The sequence below is a fragment of the Hevea brasiliensis genome, chromosome 7 (assembly GCF_030052815.1).
Source record: "Hevea brasiliensis isolate MT/VB/25A 57/8 chromosome 7, ASM3005281v1, whole genome shotgun sequence".
Taxonomy (NCBI): Eukaryota; Viridiplantae; Streptophyta; class Magnoliopsida; order Malpighiales; family Euphorbiaceae; genus Hevea; species Hevea brasiliensis.
Genome location: NC_079499.1, coordinates 104,775,588 through 104,795,006, shown reverse-complemented (window position 1 = coordinate 104,795,006; position 19,419 = coordinate 104,775,588). Strand labels below are relative to the sequence as shown.

At 34.7% G+C, this 19,419-nt stretch overlaps 1 non-coding gene and 1 pseudogene across 1 annotated transcript; one reads left to right on the top strand and one right to left on the bottom strand.

Moving 5' to 3' along the window:
- Positions 1–19,419, top strand: part of LOC131181431 (callose synthase 5-like) — a 52,333-nt pseudogene that overhangs the window by 17,843 nt on the left and 15,071 nt on the right.
- Positions 11,050–11,157, bottom strand: LOC131181884 (small nucleolar RNA R71). The gene has a single exon (XR_009150359.1). It is a non-coding gene; the product is annotated as a small nucleolar RNA R71 (small nucleolar RNA).

Below are 19,419 nucleotides of genomic sequence, written 5' to 3'. Positions count from 1 at the left end.
AAAAATAAAACTTAACTTCTATACTATATGTACCTTCAATTCTGATTTTCAATGCAGCCTTGGAAGGTAACATTTTCTTCTTTTATCTCCTTTGATTCGTCCTGTGTTATCCTTAGAATGTCATCCTTTCTTCAAAAGCACGAATACATTATAAAATCCTTGTGTCCTTTTTCTTTGAGATACACAACACTTAAAACAATGTTAGTTTGATTCTAGTTGAGTTTTGGTATCATCAAAATCTATGCTCCTTTGAGCTTGTGGGGTCAACAATCTCCCCCTTTTTGATGATGACAAAACTCAATTGAATCACCATGCAAATGTAAATAAGTGTGAGTATGTGTATGAATGTATATGTGTGAATAACTCCCCCTATGTATGTGCTTATATCAACAATTAATCACAAATAACTCCCCCTTAATAATTTCAATGAAATATTCATAAGCATTTTCTTAAGGAGTCAAGTGTGACTAAAGATATTAACTAAATATGCACAATATGCACACTAATGACAAACTGTATATCATTCACAAGTTATATCAACAATATGCACAAACTATATCATGCACAAGTAATCACAAACTATATCAAGTATCAAGATTACCATTCATTACTTTTCTCCCCCTTTTTGTCAGCATCAAAAGAATATGGGAGAAATCATGCATGTCAAAAATCAGTCTAAATGCAGTGAGTAAACAGTCAAAACAGTAGCTGATATAGCAGACTAATTTAAAGTTCAGAAAAACTAAAAGTAGCAAACTAAGTAGCAAACTAACAGACAGACTGTTAGACAAAATTCAATCAAAATTCAGTTTATCCTTTCAGCCTAGAGCTTCTTCTGATTGGTTTTGGAGCAGCCATTTTCAGCTTTTTGGGCTTGACAGGTTTATCACTCAAGGTTTGAAGAATTTCAGCAGCCATTTTAGTTCCTGGTGTCAAAGGAATAATAGGCCCAAAGACTAACTTCGATTCTGTGATAGTACGGACTTCTGCTGTAGACTTTTTGCCAGTTTTAGCCTTTTTGCCAGATGGTTTACCAGTTTCCTCTTTTTGGTTGCTTCTTTGTTCCTTTTGAGCAGTTTTTCCTTTTGCAGGAGCAGCAGGAGCAGGGGTCTCTGGTTCTGCTTCAGATTCAGAGTCACTCATATCCTTCCCACTACCTTCTTTGCTGCCTCCATTACTATTCCCATTATCAGAATCATCTTCATCTGTTTCAGCTTCATCTTCTTCCTCTTCTTCCTTTTCTTCCTCTTTTTCTTCTTCTTCTTCAGTTTCTTTCTCTTCCTCTTCTTCTGTTTCTTCTTCTTCCTTTTCTGTTTCTTCTTCTTCTTCTTCTTTCTCTTCCTCTTTTTCTTTTTCTTTCTCTGTTTGAGGAACAGAACCAGTAGCAGCTTTACTGGTTTCTCCAGCCTCAGTGGTTGAAATACCCAAATGAACTTTGATTTTAAACAATTCTTCCACAATTTTGTACATCAACATCAAAGTACCATCAACTTTAGAATCAAGAGCATTCATAAGAACAGTTTGAAAACCTCTAAATTTCTGTAGCTCTCCAAGTTCCATTTCAACAAATTCCCTCAAGTTGTTTACTTCCTCCAAAATTCCTTCAACATTAAAAGTACCGCTTGCACTATCCTTGGAACTAGCACCTTGTTCAAATCTAAGCTTTCTACCATCATCATCTTTTTGCAAACTTGTAATTGGGATCATATTTGTCCTAAGTTTCTCGGTTTCCAAGGGTATCCCAAAGTCTCTAAACAGACTATTAAGAAGATGGGCATAAGGTAGCTTGTAAGGTGGTTTCCATTTCATGATTTGCTTCAGCATAAGATAGGAAAGATTAAATTCAATTTGGTTCACAATATGCCAAATTATGCAGAGATCAAGGGTACTCAAATAGTTTGGACTGCCAGTTCTAGGGTTCAACACATAAATGATAAAACTATGAAGAATTTTAATGTGTTGATGAGCATGGGTAATGCTAGTCTTATCCTTTACTTCCCCTTTAAACACTTCAGCCTCAAAATCTCTTTTGTTAAATCCACTAACAGCAAAAACATCTTTGTGAGAACAAATTTTATTCCCACTGTTTGGGATTCCTAGGGCTTTGGCTAATCTAGCAACAGTTACTTCATAGACTTTCCCTTTCATTTTCACCTTAAAAGACTCATCTTTGTCAGAATCATCAACCCTTAAATTCTTATAGAATTCTTGAACTAAGTCCACATATACTCCTTCAGTGTCAGAACACAATTTATCCCATTTTTGATACTCAAACAAGGATTGTAAAGGAACAGAAACTTCAATAAAAGCAGACCAGTGGATATACCTTGGCTCATGAATGGCCCTCTCCATATGCACAATTGGAGCTTTTGAAGTCTTTTTCTTTTTGGTTCCTTTTTCTTGAACTGGCTCACTGGTTCTTTTCTTGGGTGTTTCTTTTGACTTTCCAATTACCAGAGGAGCATCTTTTTGTGGAGGAGGAGACGCAGGGACACTTGCGTCAGTGGAGTCTGATGATGAATATGTGGGGATTTTTGCTTTGCCTTTCCCTTTTTCCCGCGCCATAACCAATTTCAGAAGCAAGATAGGCCGAAATGATAGTGAAGACTGAGATTATAAATTCAGCGATGTGAGCAGTCAATATATATATATATTCATATATATAATCAGTCGAAGCATATCAGCATACTTTTAGCACAACTGAGTGCAATGTCACACAAAAATAGAACAGACAGCAAGAGATAATCGGGTTCTTAAGAATCAACGGCAACCGATTCATGATTTTGTTATATACAACAATTTTACGAAATGTTAATGCCCAAAAAATAAACAGCTGAGTGCGAAAACAGAGCAAATAAGTGAAAGCAGAAAAAAATAAATCACTCAGCATATTGCGAAAGCAAGATAAATAAAACAAGCACAAACAAAATGTAAAACATGATTCCATTAAAGTTTTAGATTTTATACCTGAGATATGCAGAGACAGAGAGTGCGAATCGATTCAAGAAAAAAATATCCAACAGGAAATAATTTCTTTCGGCAGATTTAGAGAAATGACAACAATAAAAAAAACTTGGGGATTTTCTATGTTGAAATAATCGATTTAATCGATTCACAGCCAATGGGTTTCGGAAATCTTTGAGAACGATGAAGGGAGACGATGGCTCGGAAGGTTACGAATGGAGTGGGTTTGCAGGTGGAGACGCGTTTGTTAGGGTTTTGGCAGACGAGGCGACGGAAGGAGAAGGAGTTTTGAATTTTAAAATTGAAAAGACACAACTGTAGGAATTTGCAGAGAATGGGTAGCGTGTAGCAGAGGAGAAACAGTGAGAAGATTGACGGTTCAGAAAAAAAATTTGAGTCCCGCGCAAATTAATGTGTTAAAAAGTCCATTTTGCCCTTAAATACATAAAGATGCAATGCTCTAAATAGAGGGGTATTTAAGTAATATGGGCTTTAATCATGCAGAATAGGCGCTCGAAAAAATAATTTTAGAGTTTTAGAGAAATCAAACCTGACTTCCAGTTTGCCAACGAAAAAGTAGGAGTAGTGGTAAAGCATTTAGCAAACAAATCAGTATGCCACTGTGATCAAATTCTGCAGAATACTGTTCATATATGATAAGAACCAGAATTTTTCAAATTGCACCAGAAATATCAGAATGCATTGTCAACACTGCAAATCAACATATATCACTTCATTTTCATATAGAATCATGAGAATGCATCAAAACTTAATCAAGAGCATCAATCATACCAAGTTCTCTTCTTATTTTGCAGAAAATTTCCTCATTAAGTGGCTTTGTAAAAATATCAGCAAGCAGTTTTTCAGAAGGGACAAATTCAATTTGAATATCACCATTTTGAACATGATCCCTAATAAAATGATGTCTAATTTCAATATGCTTGCTTCTAGAGTGTTGAACAGGATTTTTTGATAGGTTTATAGCACTAGTATTGTCACATCTTATGGGAATGTGATCAAATTTAATTTCAAAGTCTTCAAGCTGTTGTTTCATCCACAAAATCTGTGCAACACAACTTCCAGCTGCAATATATTCAGCTTCTGCAGTAGAAAGTGCAACAGAAGTTTGCTTTTTACTGTGCCATGAAACTAATGCATGACTTAGAAATTGACAAGTTCCAGAAGTGCTTTTTCTGTCTAGTCTACTACCAGTAAAATCCGAATCACTGTAACCAATAAGATCAAATGATTCACATTTTGGATACCACAAGCCAATGTTGTGAGTGCCAATGAGGTATTTAAAAATTCTTTTAACAGCTATAAGATGAGATTCTTTTGGACATGATTGAAATCTTGCACATAAACATACACTAAAATGAATATCTGGTCTAGATGCTGTCAAGTAGAGTAAAGAACCAATCATACCTCTATAGAGTTTGTTATCTACCTCTTTACCTTTTTCATCTTTCTCCAATTTAATTGTTGAGCTCATGGGAGTTCTAATACTTTTCATATCTTCCATTCTGAACTTCTTTAGCATATCCTTTATGTACTTGGACTGATTTATAAAAATTCCATCTTTCACTTGCTTAATTTGCAATCCAAGGAAGAAAGTAAGTTCACCCATCATACTCATTTCAAATTTACTTTTCATCATATTTGAAAATTTTCTACAAAGAGAATGGTTAGTAGCACCAAAAATAATATCATCTACATAGATATGCACAATAAGCATGTCTTTTCCTAGTTTCTTAATGAAAAGAGTAGTATCCACTTTTCCTCTTTTAAAATCATTTTGAAGCAAAAATTTACTAAGTCTCTCATACCATGCTCTAGGAGCTTGCTTTAAACCATAGAGAGCTTTAGTAAGCTTATAAACATGATTTGGAAAGTGAGGGTCTTCAAAACCAGGAGGTTGAGCTACATAAACTTCTTCATCAATATATCCATTTAGAAATGCACTTTTAACATCCATTTGATAAAGCATAAAATTCTTAAAATATGCAAATGCACACAATATTCTAATAGCTTCAATTCTAGCAACCGGAGCAAAGGTTTCATCAAAATCAATACCTTCCTCTTGGTTGTATCCTTGAGCTACTAGTCTAGCTTTATTTCTAATTACATGTCCTTTTTCATCCATCTTATTCCTAAATACCCATTTAGTTCCAATAACAGAATGCTTTTTAGGTTTAGGAACAAGTGTCCACACTTTATTTCTTTCAAATTGATTTAATTCCTCTTGCTTAGCAAAAAGCCAATTTTCATCATTTTGAGCATCATCATATGTTTTGGGTTCAAATTGAGAAACAAAAGCAACATTACCAAAATATCTTCTAAGTTGAGCTCTTGTCATCATTCTTTGTGATGGACTATCAAGAATTTCATCTTTGGAATGATTTCTATGGTACCTCCATTCTTGTGGAATATCTTGATGTTGAGGTTCCTCAATTTGTAGTTCCTCCACATTTGGTTGGGAGTCTTCTTGAATTTCAACATTTGTGGAGCAAGGGAGTTCTTCATCTTTGTCATTTTGATCATCCTCCACTAGTTCTTTTGATTCAAGCTCATCATTATTCGAATTCTTTGAATTTAGAATCTGCTCAATTTCATCATCACAATAATCTTTCCTTTGCAAGGAAGTGTTAGCATCATCAAAAAGTATATGCATTGATTCTTCCATGGTCAATGTTTTTCTATTGAAAATCCTATATGCTTTGCTATTTGTTGAATAGCTTAGAAATATTCCTTCACAAGATTTAGCATCAAACTTCTTGAGATTGCTGTCTTTGTTATTCAAAATGTAACATTTGCAACCAAAGACATGAAAATATGCAATATTGGGTTTTCTTCCTTTCCATAGTTCATAAGGAGTTTTATTTAAAATAGCTCTAATGGAAACTCTGTTTAAAATGTAGCATGCTGTATTTACAGCTTCTGCCCAGAAATATTTTGGTAAACTATTTTCATTCAGCATTGTTCTTGCCATTTCTTGCAAAGATCTGTTTTTCCTTTCAACGACTCCATCTTGTTGTGGAGTTCTAGGAGCTGAAAATGTATGATAAATACCATTTTGAGAGCAGAAATTTTCAAACAAACTATTTTCAAATTCTTTTCCATGATCACTCCTCAAAGATGTAATGCAATATCCTTTTTCATTTTGAGTTCTTTTGCAAAAAGCTTCAAATATATCAAATGTTTCATCTTTATGAGCAAGAAAGAAAGTCCATGTGAATCTTGTAAAATCATTAACAATTACAAATGTATATGCCTTGCCTCCTAAACTTCTAGGTGTGATTGGGCCAAAAAGATCAAGATGTAATAATTCCAATGGTCGAGACGTAGTTACAACATTTTTGGATTTAAAAGATGATTTTGTATGCTTACCAAGTGCACAAGCTTTGCATTGAAATTCTTTTTCAAATCTTAACTTTGGAAGTCCTCTAACAAGGTTTTTTCTAGAGAGTTTAGCAAGTGTACTCATGCTAGCATGACCTAATTTTCTATGCCATAACCATGCACTATCATCTGAAGTCATAAAGCATGTTTCACAATTTTCTTCAAGACTTGTTAAATCAAGTAGGTAAATATTATCTATTCTAGCACCAGCAAACATAACATTATTTCCATGAATCTCACAATGTGTAGAAGTAAAAATGACTTTAAAACCATTATCACATAGTTGACTAACACTTAAAAGATTATACTTTAATCCTTGTACTAATGCAACATTCTCAATGCAAGGATTTTTACCAATAGTTCCACATCCAATAATTTTAGCTTTACTTTTATCACCAAATTTGACATAACCTTTTTCTTTCAAAGTAAGAGAGGAAAACTTGCCTTTATTTCCTGTCATGTGCCTAGAGCAGCCACTATTAATGTACCAATGTTCTGTTTCCAGCATACTCCTTAGGCAGACCTGAAATTAGTTAACTGTTCTTAGGTACCCAAGCAACTTTGGGTCCTTGAGTGTTAGTAACATTAGGTAGGGTTCCTTTAGGCACCCATACTTTCTTTGCCTTAAAGGTTCCTTTCCTAATAAGACAAGCATTAATCATATGACCTTTATGATTACAATAAAAGCATGTAATACTTGGTTGAGAAAAGGATGTAGCTTTAACAAAAAAATTGTTTGTATTTTCCATACTTCATAAATCCATCATAACCAATTCCAGATTTTTCATTTGTGGATCTTTGATTCCCAAGAAGTATATCAAGTGTTTCTTTTCCTTTTGTAAATTTAGTTAAATCTCTTGTCAAAGATTCAACTTTTGCTTCAAGAATTCTGTTTTTCTCAAGAAGTTGTTCACACACTTCTTTTGATCTTTGAAGCTCATCATTAACTTCCTTAAATAATTTCATTTGAGATTTGTAAAATTCATTTTCCTTTGAAACCATACTCAAAGAAATATTTTCTGATCTTAAAGCACAATTTTCATGAACCAAAATTTTGCATTTCTTTTTAAAAGTTCTATATTTATCATATGTCTTCACAAATGCAAGTTCTAATTCATCAACATTAGAAAGTTCAAAATTTACCTCATTTTCACTATCTTCGATGTGTGAGCTTTCACATTTTTCTTCAATTGCCATCATACAAGTGTTTGCAGTCTCTTTGTCACTTGTTTCATCATTTGATGAAGAGTCACTATCACTCCATGTTGCCGCCATTGCCTTTTTGTTTTGGTCCTTTCTAAACTTGTTTTTCTTCTTCAATGTAGGACACTTTGGCTTAATGTGGCCTGGTTTGTTACACTCATAACAAACTATTTCACTTGAATGATTTGGAGTCTTTGAAGCATATTTCTTTGTGAATTTCTTGTATTTGCTTCCACCTTTTCTAAATGCTCTTTTGAATCTTTTGACTATCATAGCCATATCTTCATCATCATCACTTGAAGCACTTGAATCATCACTTGAACTAGCTTTAAGAACAACACTTTTCTTTTTCTCATCTACCTTTTCGGATATGAAAGCTATACCTTTCTTTTTCTTTTGATCACCTTCATTCTCATCTTTCTTATAAATCATCTCATGTGCAATGAGAGAACCAATTAGCTCATCATAGATGTATTTTCTGAAATCCTTAGTGTCTTGAATAACAGTAGTCTTTGCTTCCCACGTCTTTGGAAGAGACCTCAGAATTTTCTTTACAAGCTCTTGTTCCTCAAATCTCTTTCCAAGAGCTTTAAGTAGATTGACAAGATCTGTAAATCTGGTACTCATTTCAGCAATAGTTTCACCAGGTTTCATCTCAAACAACTCATAATCACGGATGAGGAGGTTTGCCTTTGACTATTTTACCACATCAGTTCCTTCATATGTGACTTCTAGTTTTTCCCATATTTCTTTTGCAGTTTGACATCCTGAAATACGATTATACTCATTAATATCAAGAGCACAATGAAGAATGTTAATAGCCTTGGCATTTGTAGAAATTTTCTTCCAATCACTATCATCAAATTCAACTTCAGCTTTAGGAATTTGTACTGTTCCTTCACTGGTTTTATACGGAATATAAGGACCATCTTTAATTATTCTCTAAGCATCAATGTCAACAGATTGTATAAAGTTTCTCATTCTAGTTTTCCAAGAGGAGTAATTTGTGCCATTAAAAAGTGGTGGTCTAGTGATGGAATAGCTAAGGGGGCAGGTATACCAGCAGAATTTCTAGATGAACTAGCCATGTGTATGGATCACTCTAAGGGGTTTAATCCTCAAGCAAGAGAGACAAGTGATGCATACATTTTGCATAATCATTTAGGTTTAATTTCATAGCCATTTTATTTGATTATTAGTCATTTTAAGCTAATTTCATTAGTTAATTAGTTAGTTTTCATAATTGCCAATTTTGGATTAATTTATAATTTTTACTTTATTTTGTAGGAAAAATAGTGTTTTGGAAGGACTAAAAAGAAATTTTGCCATTGAGGAGTGATCTCTACAGCCAAAGATGTCAAAAACAAGTTTCAAAGTTGAAATATGCATTGGCCAAATTGCGCATAACTTACAGCATAAGCCATGCAGATCTGCATAAGGAGAAAAATCATTGTTCCAATACCTGCCGAATTGTGCATAAGGAGAGTACATGGCTTATGCAGATTCACGCCCCCTTATGCAGTCTCACGGAATTGTGCATAACCTATGCACCTGGTCATGCAGTTTCGCATAAGTGAGCCAGAAACGATCAGCGCATAAGGGACTGCATGACTTATGCAGTCCACTTATGCAGTCCCACAAAGATTTCATTAATGAGCTGGCAGAAGATTCCCTCAGAAAATCCCTCCTAAAACACACCATTTTAGGGCTCCATGTCAGAAAATGCTATAAATAGCCCCATTTCCCATTTTAGAAAGAGGGGGAAGAAAGAGAAGGAAGAGGAGAAGAAGGAGCAGCAGCAACTGAAGAGACGCAATCACCTCCCACACCATTTTCAACCAGATTTGAGGATTTCTTTCTTTTCTTATATTTTTCCTACATTTCTAGTGTTGAACTTTTTGTTTCTTAGCTTAGATTAAAGTTTTATTTCCATATTAAGTCAGAATATCTTTTAAATATTATGGATAGTGAGTAGTTTTACTTTGATTCTGGAGTAAGGGATGTAATATTTAGTTATTTTTGTGGATTTGAACTGGGTTAGTCCCAATTTAATGAATTTATGAGGTTTAATCCATTTCTTGTGTGCTTATTCACATGCTTAATGAAGGGCCCCATTAAGTTATGTTCTTAATCCTTGGTTGAAGCACCGAAAGGAGAAAACAAGTGATAGTTAATCAAGAAATTGAACTTAATTAACTTAGATCTAGAAATAGACTAAGGGTTAAGAGGGTTTTAATAGATTAATTAAAGAACCTAATGGGTCTTGGTTAATTTTAACTCCACGAAAGTAGGATTAAGTTAATTAAGGCACTCTTTGTCTCACTCGAAAGAGTTTTCAAAGGATTTTAGAATTAATCTCCTTTAAACCCATAAATTTTATGGATTGGGCTAGCTAGGAAAAATCCCAAAATGACTTAAATATGAACCCTTAACTCCAGAATCATCTTTCATCAATTATTGCTTGGAATTTTACTTTTGAGTGTTTAGTTTAATCTCATTTTATTAATTTTCATTATTATCAATTTCTTTATTTTGCGAATTATTAAATTAATCATTGTTTTAATTTAGTTTTGCATTTTCATACCTTATGCTTCAAATTCCTAAATTTCTTTTATTAATTTGATTAAAATACAATTTTAACATATTTTATTTTATATCAAAAATTCAATCATTAACACAACTCCTCGTGGGAATGATATCTTTCTCTATACTACTTGAACGACCCGTGCACTTGCGGTTGGGATACATCAAGTTTTTGGCGCCGTTGCCGGGGAGTTGTTTGTTTAAGATTGAATTCTTGATTATTTTAGTTGTTTATAGTTTTATCTTTGTTATCTTTTCATTTTGTGTTTGTTTGTTCTTTTTCAGGTACTCTTAATCTTTTATGAGAAGAGCTAGAAGCACAAGTGACACATCCTTATTGTTTAATCCTGAAATTGAGAAATTTTGTAAAGCCAACAAGAAAGAAACCAGAAAAAGAAAAGAAGCTTTGAGAGCAGCTGAAATTGAACAAGAAATGGCTGAAGAAAGAGTTGGAATCGGTGGTGATAATGCTGAAAATGATCGAAACAATGAAAATGCAGCTCATGGTGAAGAAGTTGTAAATGCTAATGTGCCTAAGGGAAGTATGATGGATCACGCATTTCCTCATTTTGATGATTTAAGAGAGAGTATAGCAAGACCAAGAATTGATGCAAATAGTTATAAGATGGATTTTGGAGTACTACAAATGATTCAGAATTCTCAATTCGGAGGTCATCCTTCAGAAAATCCTCATACTCATCTTAAGAAGTTTGTTATGATCTGTGACATGCAAAAGCAACCAGGAGTATCTGATGATGCAGCAAGGCTAAAATTGTTTCCATTCTCTTTGAAAGATAGAGCATTGGATTGGCTTGATTCTTTACCTCACAACTCAATTACAAATTGGGAGCAGCTCACTGATGCATTTCTTGCCCAATACTTTCCACCTGGAAAAACTCAAGAGTTGAGGAATCAAATGATTGCTTTTAGACCAAGAGAATATGAGACTCTTTATGAGTCATGGATGAGATGGAAGGAATTGGAGAGACAATGTCCACATCATGCCATTCCTAAATGGATGATAAACCAGAATTTTTACACAAATGTCACTCCTGCTATCAGAGGAATCATTGATGCTCAAACTGGAGGGGAATTCATCATTAAGCATGAAGATGAAGCTTATGAGTTATTAGAGAAAATAGCAAAGAACAGTCATTTATGGAGTAGTCCAAGAGGGTCAACTCCAACTCAAAAAAGGCAAGTTGCTGGAATGTATGAGCTTGATCCATTCAACATGATCAATGCCAAATTTGATGCACTTACTAATGTCCTTGCTAAGAAAATGGAGGATTTAAGTATGCTAGTCAGTTCATCATCATGTTCTGGAAGTTCTCAACAAGTTACTTATGCAGAAGGAACAATGAGCTGTGGAGTAGATTGTCCTTCATATGCTTGGAGGAATCATCCCAATTTTTCATGGGAGAATCAGCAAAATCAAGCTTCAACTCAGAACTTTCCACCACAACAACAAGGGTATCAATACTAACAACCTAGGCAACAACCACCTAGTTTTCAGCAAAAGAATGCAAATCCTGCACCTTTACCAAGACAGCAAGAACAAAGTTCCACCACAGAGGCTTTATTACAACAAATTCTTGCTAATCAAACTAAGCGTGATGAAGAGTTGAGAGAGATGGAAGCAAGGCTGGAACAAATGCAAACACACAATAGGATGCTGGAAAATCAGATTGCACAACAAGCACGCTCATCAAGTACCAAATTTATGGGGAAACTTCCTAGTCAAACAGAAAATCCAAGGGAGCAATGTCATGCCATCACACTGAGGAGTGGTAAAACAGTGCATACTAAGAAGAGTGAAAAAGTTGAGAAGAGAGAAAATGAGAAAGATGTTGAGAGAGATGAAAAACAAAAGAGTGAAAAAGGGAGTGCAAGAAAAGGTAAAGAGGAGGTTGGAGAGAAAGAAGAGAAATATATACCTCCAGAGCCTTACAAGCCACAGCTTCCCTTTCTACAGAGATTTCAAAAAGCCAAGATTGATAAGCAATTTGGGAAGTTCTTAGAGGTTTTAAAGAAGCTATATATAGATGTGCCTTTTATTGATGCTCTTTCCCAGATGCCTTCTTATGCTAAGTTTTTGAAAGAAATTCTCTCAAACAAAAGAAGACTTGAAGATTATGAGATCAGAGCCTTAATCGAGGAATGCAGTGCTATCCTCCAAAGGAAACTTCCTCCAAAGCTCAAGGATCCAGGGAGTTTTTCAATTCCATGCCACATTGAGGAATCATGTTCTATAAAAGCTTTATGTGATTTAGGGGCTAGTGTAAGCCTTATGCCCCTCTCCATCTATGAGAAGCTCAACATGGGAGATCTTAAGCCGACCCACATTTCTCTTCAGTTAGCTGACAGATCAATTAAGTATCCTGAAGGGATTTTGGAGAATGTGCCTCTGAAGGTTGGGAAATTCTACATACCTGTTGACTTTGTCATCTTGGACATGGAAGAGGATTCTAATATCCCAATCATTTTGGGGAGGCCTTTCCTAGCTACAGCTGGTGCTTTGATTGACGTGAAAGGTGAAAAGCTTACTCTCAGAGTCGGAGAGGATCATTTAGTCTTCAACATTGGCAATGATAAGAAGAAGCAACATGAAGATGTAGACTCTTGTTTGAGAATTGATATAGTTGATGAGTTAGTAAAAGAGCACTTTAGAAAGAGCTATCCGAAGGCTTCTCTTAAAAGTAGTCTTATCCATAAAGGGAGTATCAATGATGAAAATCCAAAAGAGGCTGCATTTGCACAACATTTGAATAGTAATCCACCTTGTCCTATGGCACCAATCTTTCAAGTTGAGCAAGTGGAGAAAAGTGAAGTAAAGCAACCATCTCTCAAAGAAAAAGATGCACCAAAAGTTGTCAAGAAAGAAATGGTCGGATTTTTAGACAAAGCAACAAGGATCTTCTCATGTGATGGAAAGAAAATGAAGTATAGATTCATTGAAGCACCTATTGGGAACAGAGGCAATAAATTCCAATTTCAGCCACCATGAAAAATGAAAAGAGTCCAGCTAAGGACTATAAATTAGCGCTCTTGGGAGGCACCCCAAGTTCTTTTATTTTACTTTTGTTGATTTACTTTTATTTACATAGCTTTTGTTTTTATCTTAAATCTCCCCAAATTCAATTTTTGACATTGTTGAATCTTGTCCCTTGTAGATGTATTTCAATGGAGGAAGACTGGTGAACTGCTGGAGTGATTCTTAACCTGAAAATTTTGTCCTTAAACTCTCCCAAAATTGATTGATTTTTGCTGCATAACCTGTGCAGGTCTGCTACCTGGTTTATGCAGAGAGAAAAAAAAATGACATTCTGCAGCAAAGAGAGTGCGCAGCAGATAACTTATTTTCTTGGTGAGGTTGAGTGTGTAATTTTTAAGTATTTGTGCTTATCATGTTTATGTGGTGGTAAGGTGGTCATTTTTGTAGTTTTGAGCTTAATTGGATTGTGAGATTCAAGGTGGATATGCTGCATTTTCTTAGCATAACTTGGGGAGTCATTTCTCATTTGTGGAAAAATGCAACTTTATGCAGATTTTATTAAGTTTTAATGTGTTAAATGTTGATTTGTAGGATTTGAGTCAAAATGGCATGGTTCACAAAGCTCTTTTATGCAGGATCCATTTCTACAAGCTTGTGTGATGAAATTTTGATGGACTTTATATATATTGATGTGTTTTTGGTGAAAATTTCTCATGGTTTATGCTTCATAGAATTATATTTCTTCATTCTGGGGTATTTTTCACACTTGCAAATCATTTTTAATTGTTCTCTCCATCTTGTTGAATTGTGCATAAGTAACTGCATAGCTCATGCAATCTTGCATAACCACAATTCTTGCCATTTTCACCCCCGTTGCAAACTGCATAAGGAGAGTGCATAGCTTATGCAACTCTACATAGCCACATTTTTGTCAAATTTCATACCTACCGAAACTTGCATAAGCAGGGTGCATAACTTATGCACTTCTGCATGACTTCAAATCCTGCATTTTCTCTCTCCACCGAAATCTGCATAAGGGGAGTGCATAACTTATGCACTACCGCATGACCGAACTCTCCAAAAATAAAAATCTGCCGAGAGGTGCATAAGCAGGGTGCATAACTTATGCACTTCTGCATGACTTCAAATCTTGCATTTTCTCTCTCTGCCGAAATCTGCATAAGGAGAGCGCATAGCTTATGCACTTCCGCATGACCAAAAACTCTGAATTCCAAAACCTGCCGAGAGGTGCATAAGCAGAGCGCATAGCTTATGCACTTCCGCATAACCACCAACTCTGAATTCCAAAACCTGCCGAGAGGTGCATAAACAGGGTGCATGACTTATGCACTTCTGCATGACCACACTCCCCAAAAGCCAAAACCTGCCGAGACCTGCATAAGGACAGTGCATAGCTTATGCACTTCCGCATGACCACACTCTCCAAAAGCCAAAACCTGCCGAGACCTGCATAAGGAGAGCGCATGACTTATACACTTCCGCATGACCGATTTCTCTGAAATCCAAAACAAGCCGAAACTTGCATAAGTTAGCGCATAAGCTATGCACTCTTGCATAGTCAGTTTTTCACACTTTTTTATCACCCACCGAAATATGCATAAGAGAGTGCATAAGTTATGCACACTCACTTTTCACTTATGCAGCCTTAACACATGCCCTGTTCAAATCAAAATTTGTTTTCGGCACCATTTTCCCACCTCCACCTCCCGATATTCCTGTTCACTCCTTTTTCCCCCCACGTCAATTTGCAGCACTTTATGGCACTCATGTAGAACCGCATAGCTTATGCACCCTCCTTATGCACCTGTTCTGGATAGCACTTTATTCTGCATAACCTGTGCAGCTTCTTATGCATCCCCATTATCTCTTGAATTCCCATCTGCTCTATACCAGGTAACTCCTTCTTTTTGCTCTTAAATTTCACAATTTCTGGTAATTATTATTTGCTTTGAGTTTTGATAATGCACTGCTTGAGACATTGAGGACAATGTCTAATTTTGAGTTTGGGGGTGCACATTTTGATTTTTGCAACATTTTTCATACATTTTTCACATTTTGAGTATAGAAGCATCTCATCCCATTCCATTTACATATATTGTAAATATTTTACATATATATCCATACATACATATACATAACACAATTACACACACATTATACATCACTTAGAAATTGTACACATTGCACACAAATAGATTTCCTCCATTTAGTTAATGCATTGCTCATTTTTAGGAATCATGCATCATGCATTAAAATCTTTTGCCAAATCCCTTGAGTATTGAAAATGTGCCTATGAGAGTGATTTGACTTACCTTTAGTTGGGTTTGTGGATTGAAAGTTTCCTAAGAGGTGCAAGGTTTTGAAGTGTCTATCCCTTGCCTATGTCTTCTTAGCCAAAAAGCCACCCAACTAGTCATTTAGAGATGGAAGTGTTTAGAGGGAGTTATTGGATATAAGGTAGTCAAATGATGTCTCACCAATCCTAGAAAAAATTTTCTAAACCTTTCGAGGTGAAATACCAGCTTGTACTTGAAAAGAGAGATGATTAGGCATTCTTTGATTTAAACCTTCTCATTTTAAACCTTTGGCCCTTTTCCTAATTAAAATTTACCTTTGCAAACCCCTTTGAGCCTTTTTATTCCTAATTTTTCTTGAAATCCTTATTGCTACCTAGCCAATGAACCAAACACTCCAACCCTTTTCATGAGGATAATTGAATATTAGGTACATAAAAAAAAAAAGAGAGAAAAAGAAAAGAAAAGAGAAAAAAATATATACAATAAAAGGGAGAAGAAATGCTTGTCATCTTGTAAAAGTGCTACAATATGTGTTTTTCATTATTGTCATTCAAATTGAAAGAAATCCACCCAAAGTATTAAAAGGAATGAGTTTGGGGGTAGCATTTTTAGGGACAATCATCAAAAGAAAATGCAAGATACAAGTTTAAAGTATCAAAATGTCCCTCCATTTTTATGTGTTTTGTAAATTATGCTAGCACTTAACAATCCTCATTGTATATTTCTCTCTCCCATATAAATATAAAAAAAAGAAAAAAATATAATAAAATAAAAAATGTACCTTATGTTGTCAAGATTGAAAATATTCTCATGCTTTGAATCCTTTTTACCCATCTTTCTTCTTAGCCTCATTTTGAACCCCATATCCCCATTACATCCCTAAAAAGACCTTTGATCTCTTGATAGTACTTGCTACATTAGTGGAGATAGGAGTAGGGAATTTGCCTATGGGATTGAAAAATTATCCATTCATTCAGTTAATTTCATCATTCTATATAGAGACACTTTGGTTATTGATTGTCCTAGAATTCCTTTTGAGCATGACTTTCTCTTTTGATTGGTTGGTTTGGGGATTTTGAATGATAATTGACTTGATGGCTAAGCGGTGAAAGCTTGGAAAAGCATTAAATTCTTTGCATTTTGAAGGATGGGTATATGGATTACTGGTATGGCTAAAGGTGTGTTAAGTTACTCTAATAGGTAATTTTCATAGCTCTTTGGATAGGGCACCCCTAAAAATTTTGCATCACATTTTAAAGTTTGCTTGAGGACAAGCAAAAGTTTGAGTTTGGGGGTATTTGATGCATACATTTTGCATAATCATTTAGGTTTAATTTCATAGCCATTTTATTTGATTATTAGTCATTTTTAGTTAATTTCATTAGTTAATTAGTTAGTTTTTCATAATTGTCAATTTTGGATTAATTTGTAATTTTTACTTTGTTTTGTAGGAAAAATGGTGTTTTGGAAGGACTAAAAAGAAATTTTGCCATTGAGGAGTGATCTCTACAGCCAAAGATGTCAAAAACAAGTTTCAAAGTTGAAATATGCATTGGCCAAATTGCTCATAACTTGCCGCATAAGCCATGCAGATCTGCATAAGGAGAAAAATCATTGTTCCAATACCTGCCGAATTGTGCATAAGGAGAGTGCATGGCTTATGCAGATTCACGCCCCCTTATGCAGTCTCACGGAATTGTGCATAACCTATGCACCTGGTCATGCAGTTTCGCATAAGTGAGCCAGAAACCAGCCGAAAACTGCATAAGGGACTGCATGACTTATGCAGTCCACTTATGCAGTCCCACAAAGATTTCATTAATGAGCTGACAGAAGATTCCCTCAAAAAATCCCTCCTAAAACACACCATTTTAGGGCTCCATGTTAGAAAATGCTATAAATAGCCCCATTTCCCATTTTAGAAAGAGGGGAAAGAAAGAGAAGGAAGAGGAGAAGAAGGAGCAGCAGCAACTGAAGAGACACAATCACCTCCCACACCATTTTCAACCAGATTTGAGGATTTCTTTCTTTTCTTACATTTTTCCTACATTTCTAGTGTTGAGCTTTTTGTTTCTTAGCTTAGATTAAAGTTTTATTTCCATATTAAATCAGAATATCTTTTAAATATTATGGATAGTGAGTAGTTTTACTTTGAGTCTGGAGTAAGGGATGTAATATTTAGTTATTTTTGTAGATTTGAACTGGGTTAGTCCCAATTTAATGAATTTATGAGGTTTAATCCATTTCTTGTGTGCTTATTCACATGCTTAATGAAGGGCCCCATTAAGTTATGTTCTTAATCCTTAGTTGAAGCACCGAAAGGAGAAAACCAAGTGATAGTTAACCAAGAAATTGAACTTAATTAACTTAGATCTAGAAATAGACTAAGGGTTAAGAGGGTTTTAATAAATTGATTAAAGAACCTAATGGGTCTTGGTTAATTTTAACTCCACGAAAGTAGGATTAAGTTAATTAAGGCACTCTTTGTCTCACTCGAAAGAGTTTTCAAAGGATTTTAGAATTAATCTCCTTTAAACCCATAAATTTTATGGATTGGGCTAGCTAGGAAAAATCCCAAAATGACTTAAATATGAACCCTTAACTCCAGAATTGTCTTTCATCAATTATTGCTTGGAATTTTACTTTTGAGTGTTTAGTTTAATCTCATTTTATTAATTTTCATTATTATCAATTTCTTTATTTTGCGAATTATTAAATTAGTCATTGTTTGAATTTAGTTTTGCATTTTCATACCTTATGCTTCAAATTCCTAAATTTCTTTTTAGTAATTTGATTAAAATACAATTTTAACATATTTTATTTTATATCAAAAATTCAATCATTAACACAACTCCTCGTGGGAACGATATCTTTCTCTATACTACTTGAACGACCCGTGCACTTGCGGTTGGGATACATCATGCACATTTTGATTTTTGCTACATTTTTCATACATTTTTCACATTTTGAGTATAGAAGCATCTCATCCCATTCCATTTACATATATTGTAAATATTTTACATATAACATACATACATATACATAACACAATTACACACACATTATACATCACTTAGAAATTGTACACATTGCACACAAATAGATTTCCTCCATTTAGTTAATGCATTGCTCATTTTTAGGAATCATGCATCATGCATTAAAATCTTTTGCCAAATCCCTTGAGTATTGAAAATGTGCCTATGAGAGTGATTTAACTTACCTTTAGTTGGGTTTGTGGATTGAAAGTTTCCTAAGAGGTGCAAGGTTTTGAAGTGTCTATCCCTTGCCTATGTCTTCTTAGCCAAAAAGCCACCCAACTAGTCATTTGGAGATGGAAGTGTTTAGAGGGAGTTATTGGATATAAGGTAGTCAAATGATGTCTCACCAATCCTAGAAAAAATTTTCTAAACCTTTTGAGGCGAAATACCAGCTTGTACTTGAAAAGAGAGATGATTAGGCATTCTTTGATTTAAACCTTCTCATTTTAAACCTTTGGCCCTTTTCCTAATTAAAATTTACCTTTGCAAACCCCTTTGAGCCTTTTTATTCCTAATTTTTCTTGAAATCCTTATTGCTACCTAGCCAATGAACCAAACACTCCAACCCTTTTCATGAGGATAATTGAATATTAGGTACATAAAAAAAAAAGAGAGAAAAAGAAAAGAAAAGAGAAAAAAATATATACAATAAAAGGGAGAAGAAATGCTTGTCATCTTGTAAAAGTGCTACAATATGTGTTTTTCATTATTGTCATTCAAATTGAAAGAAATCCACCCAAAGTATTAAAAGGAATGAGTTTGGGGGTAGCATTTTTAGGGACAATCATCGAAAGAAAATGCAAGATACAAGTTTAAAGTATCAAAATGTCCCTCCATTTTTATGTGTTTTGTAAATTATGCTAGCACTTGACAATCCTCATTGTATATTTCTCTCTCCCATATAAATATAAAAAAAAAG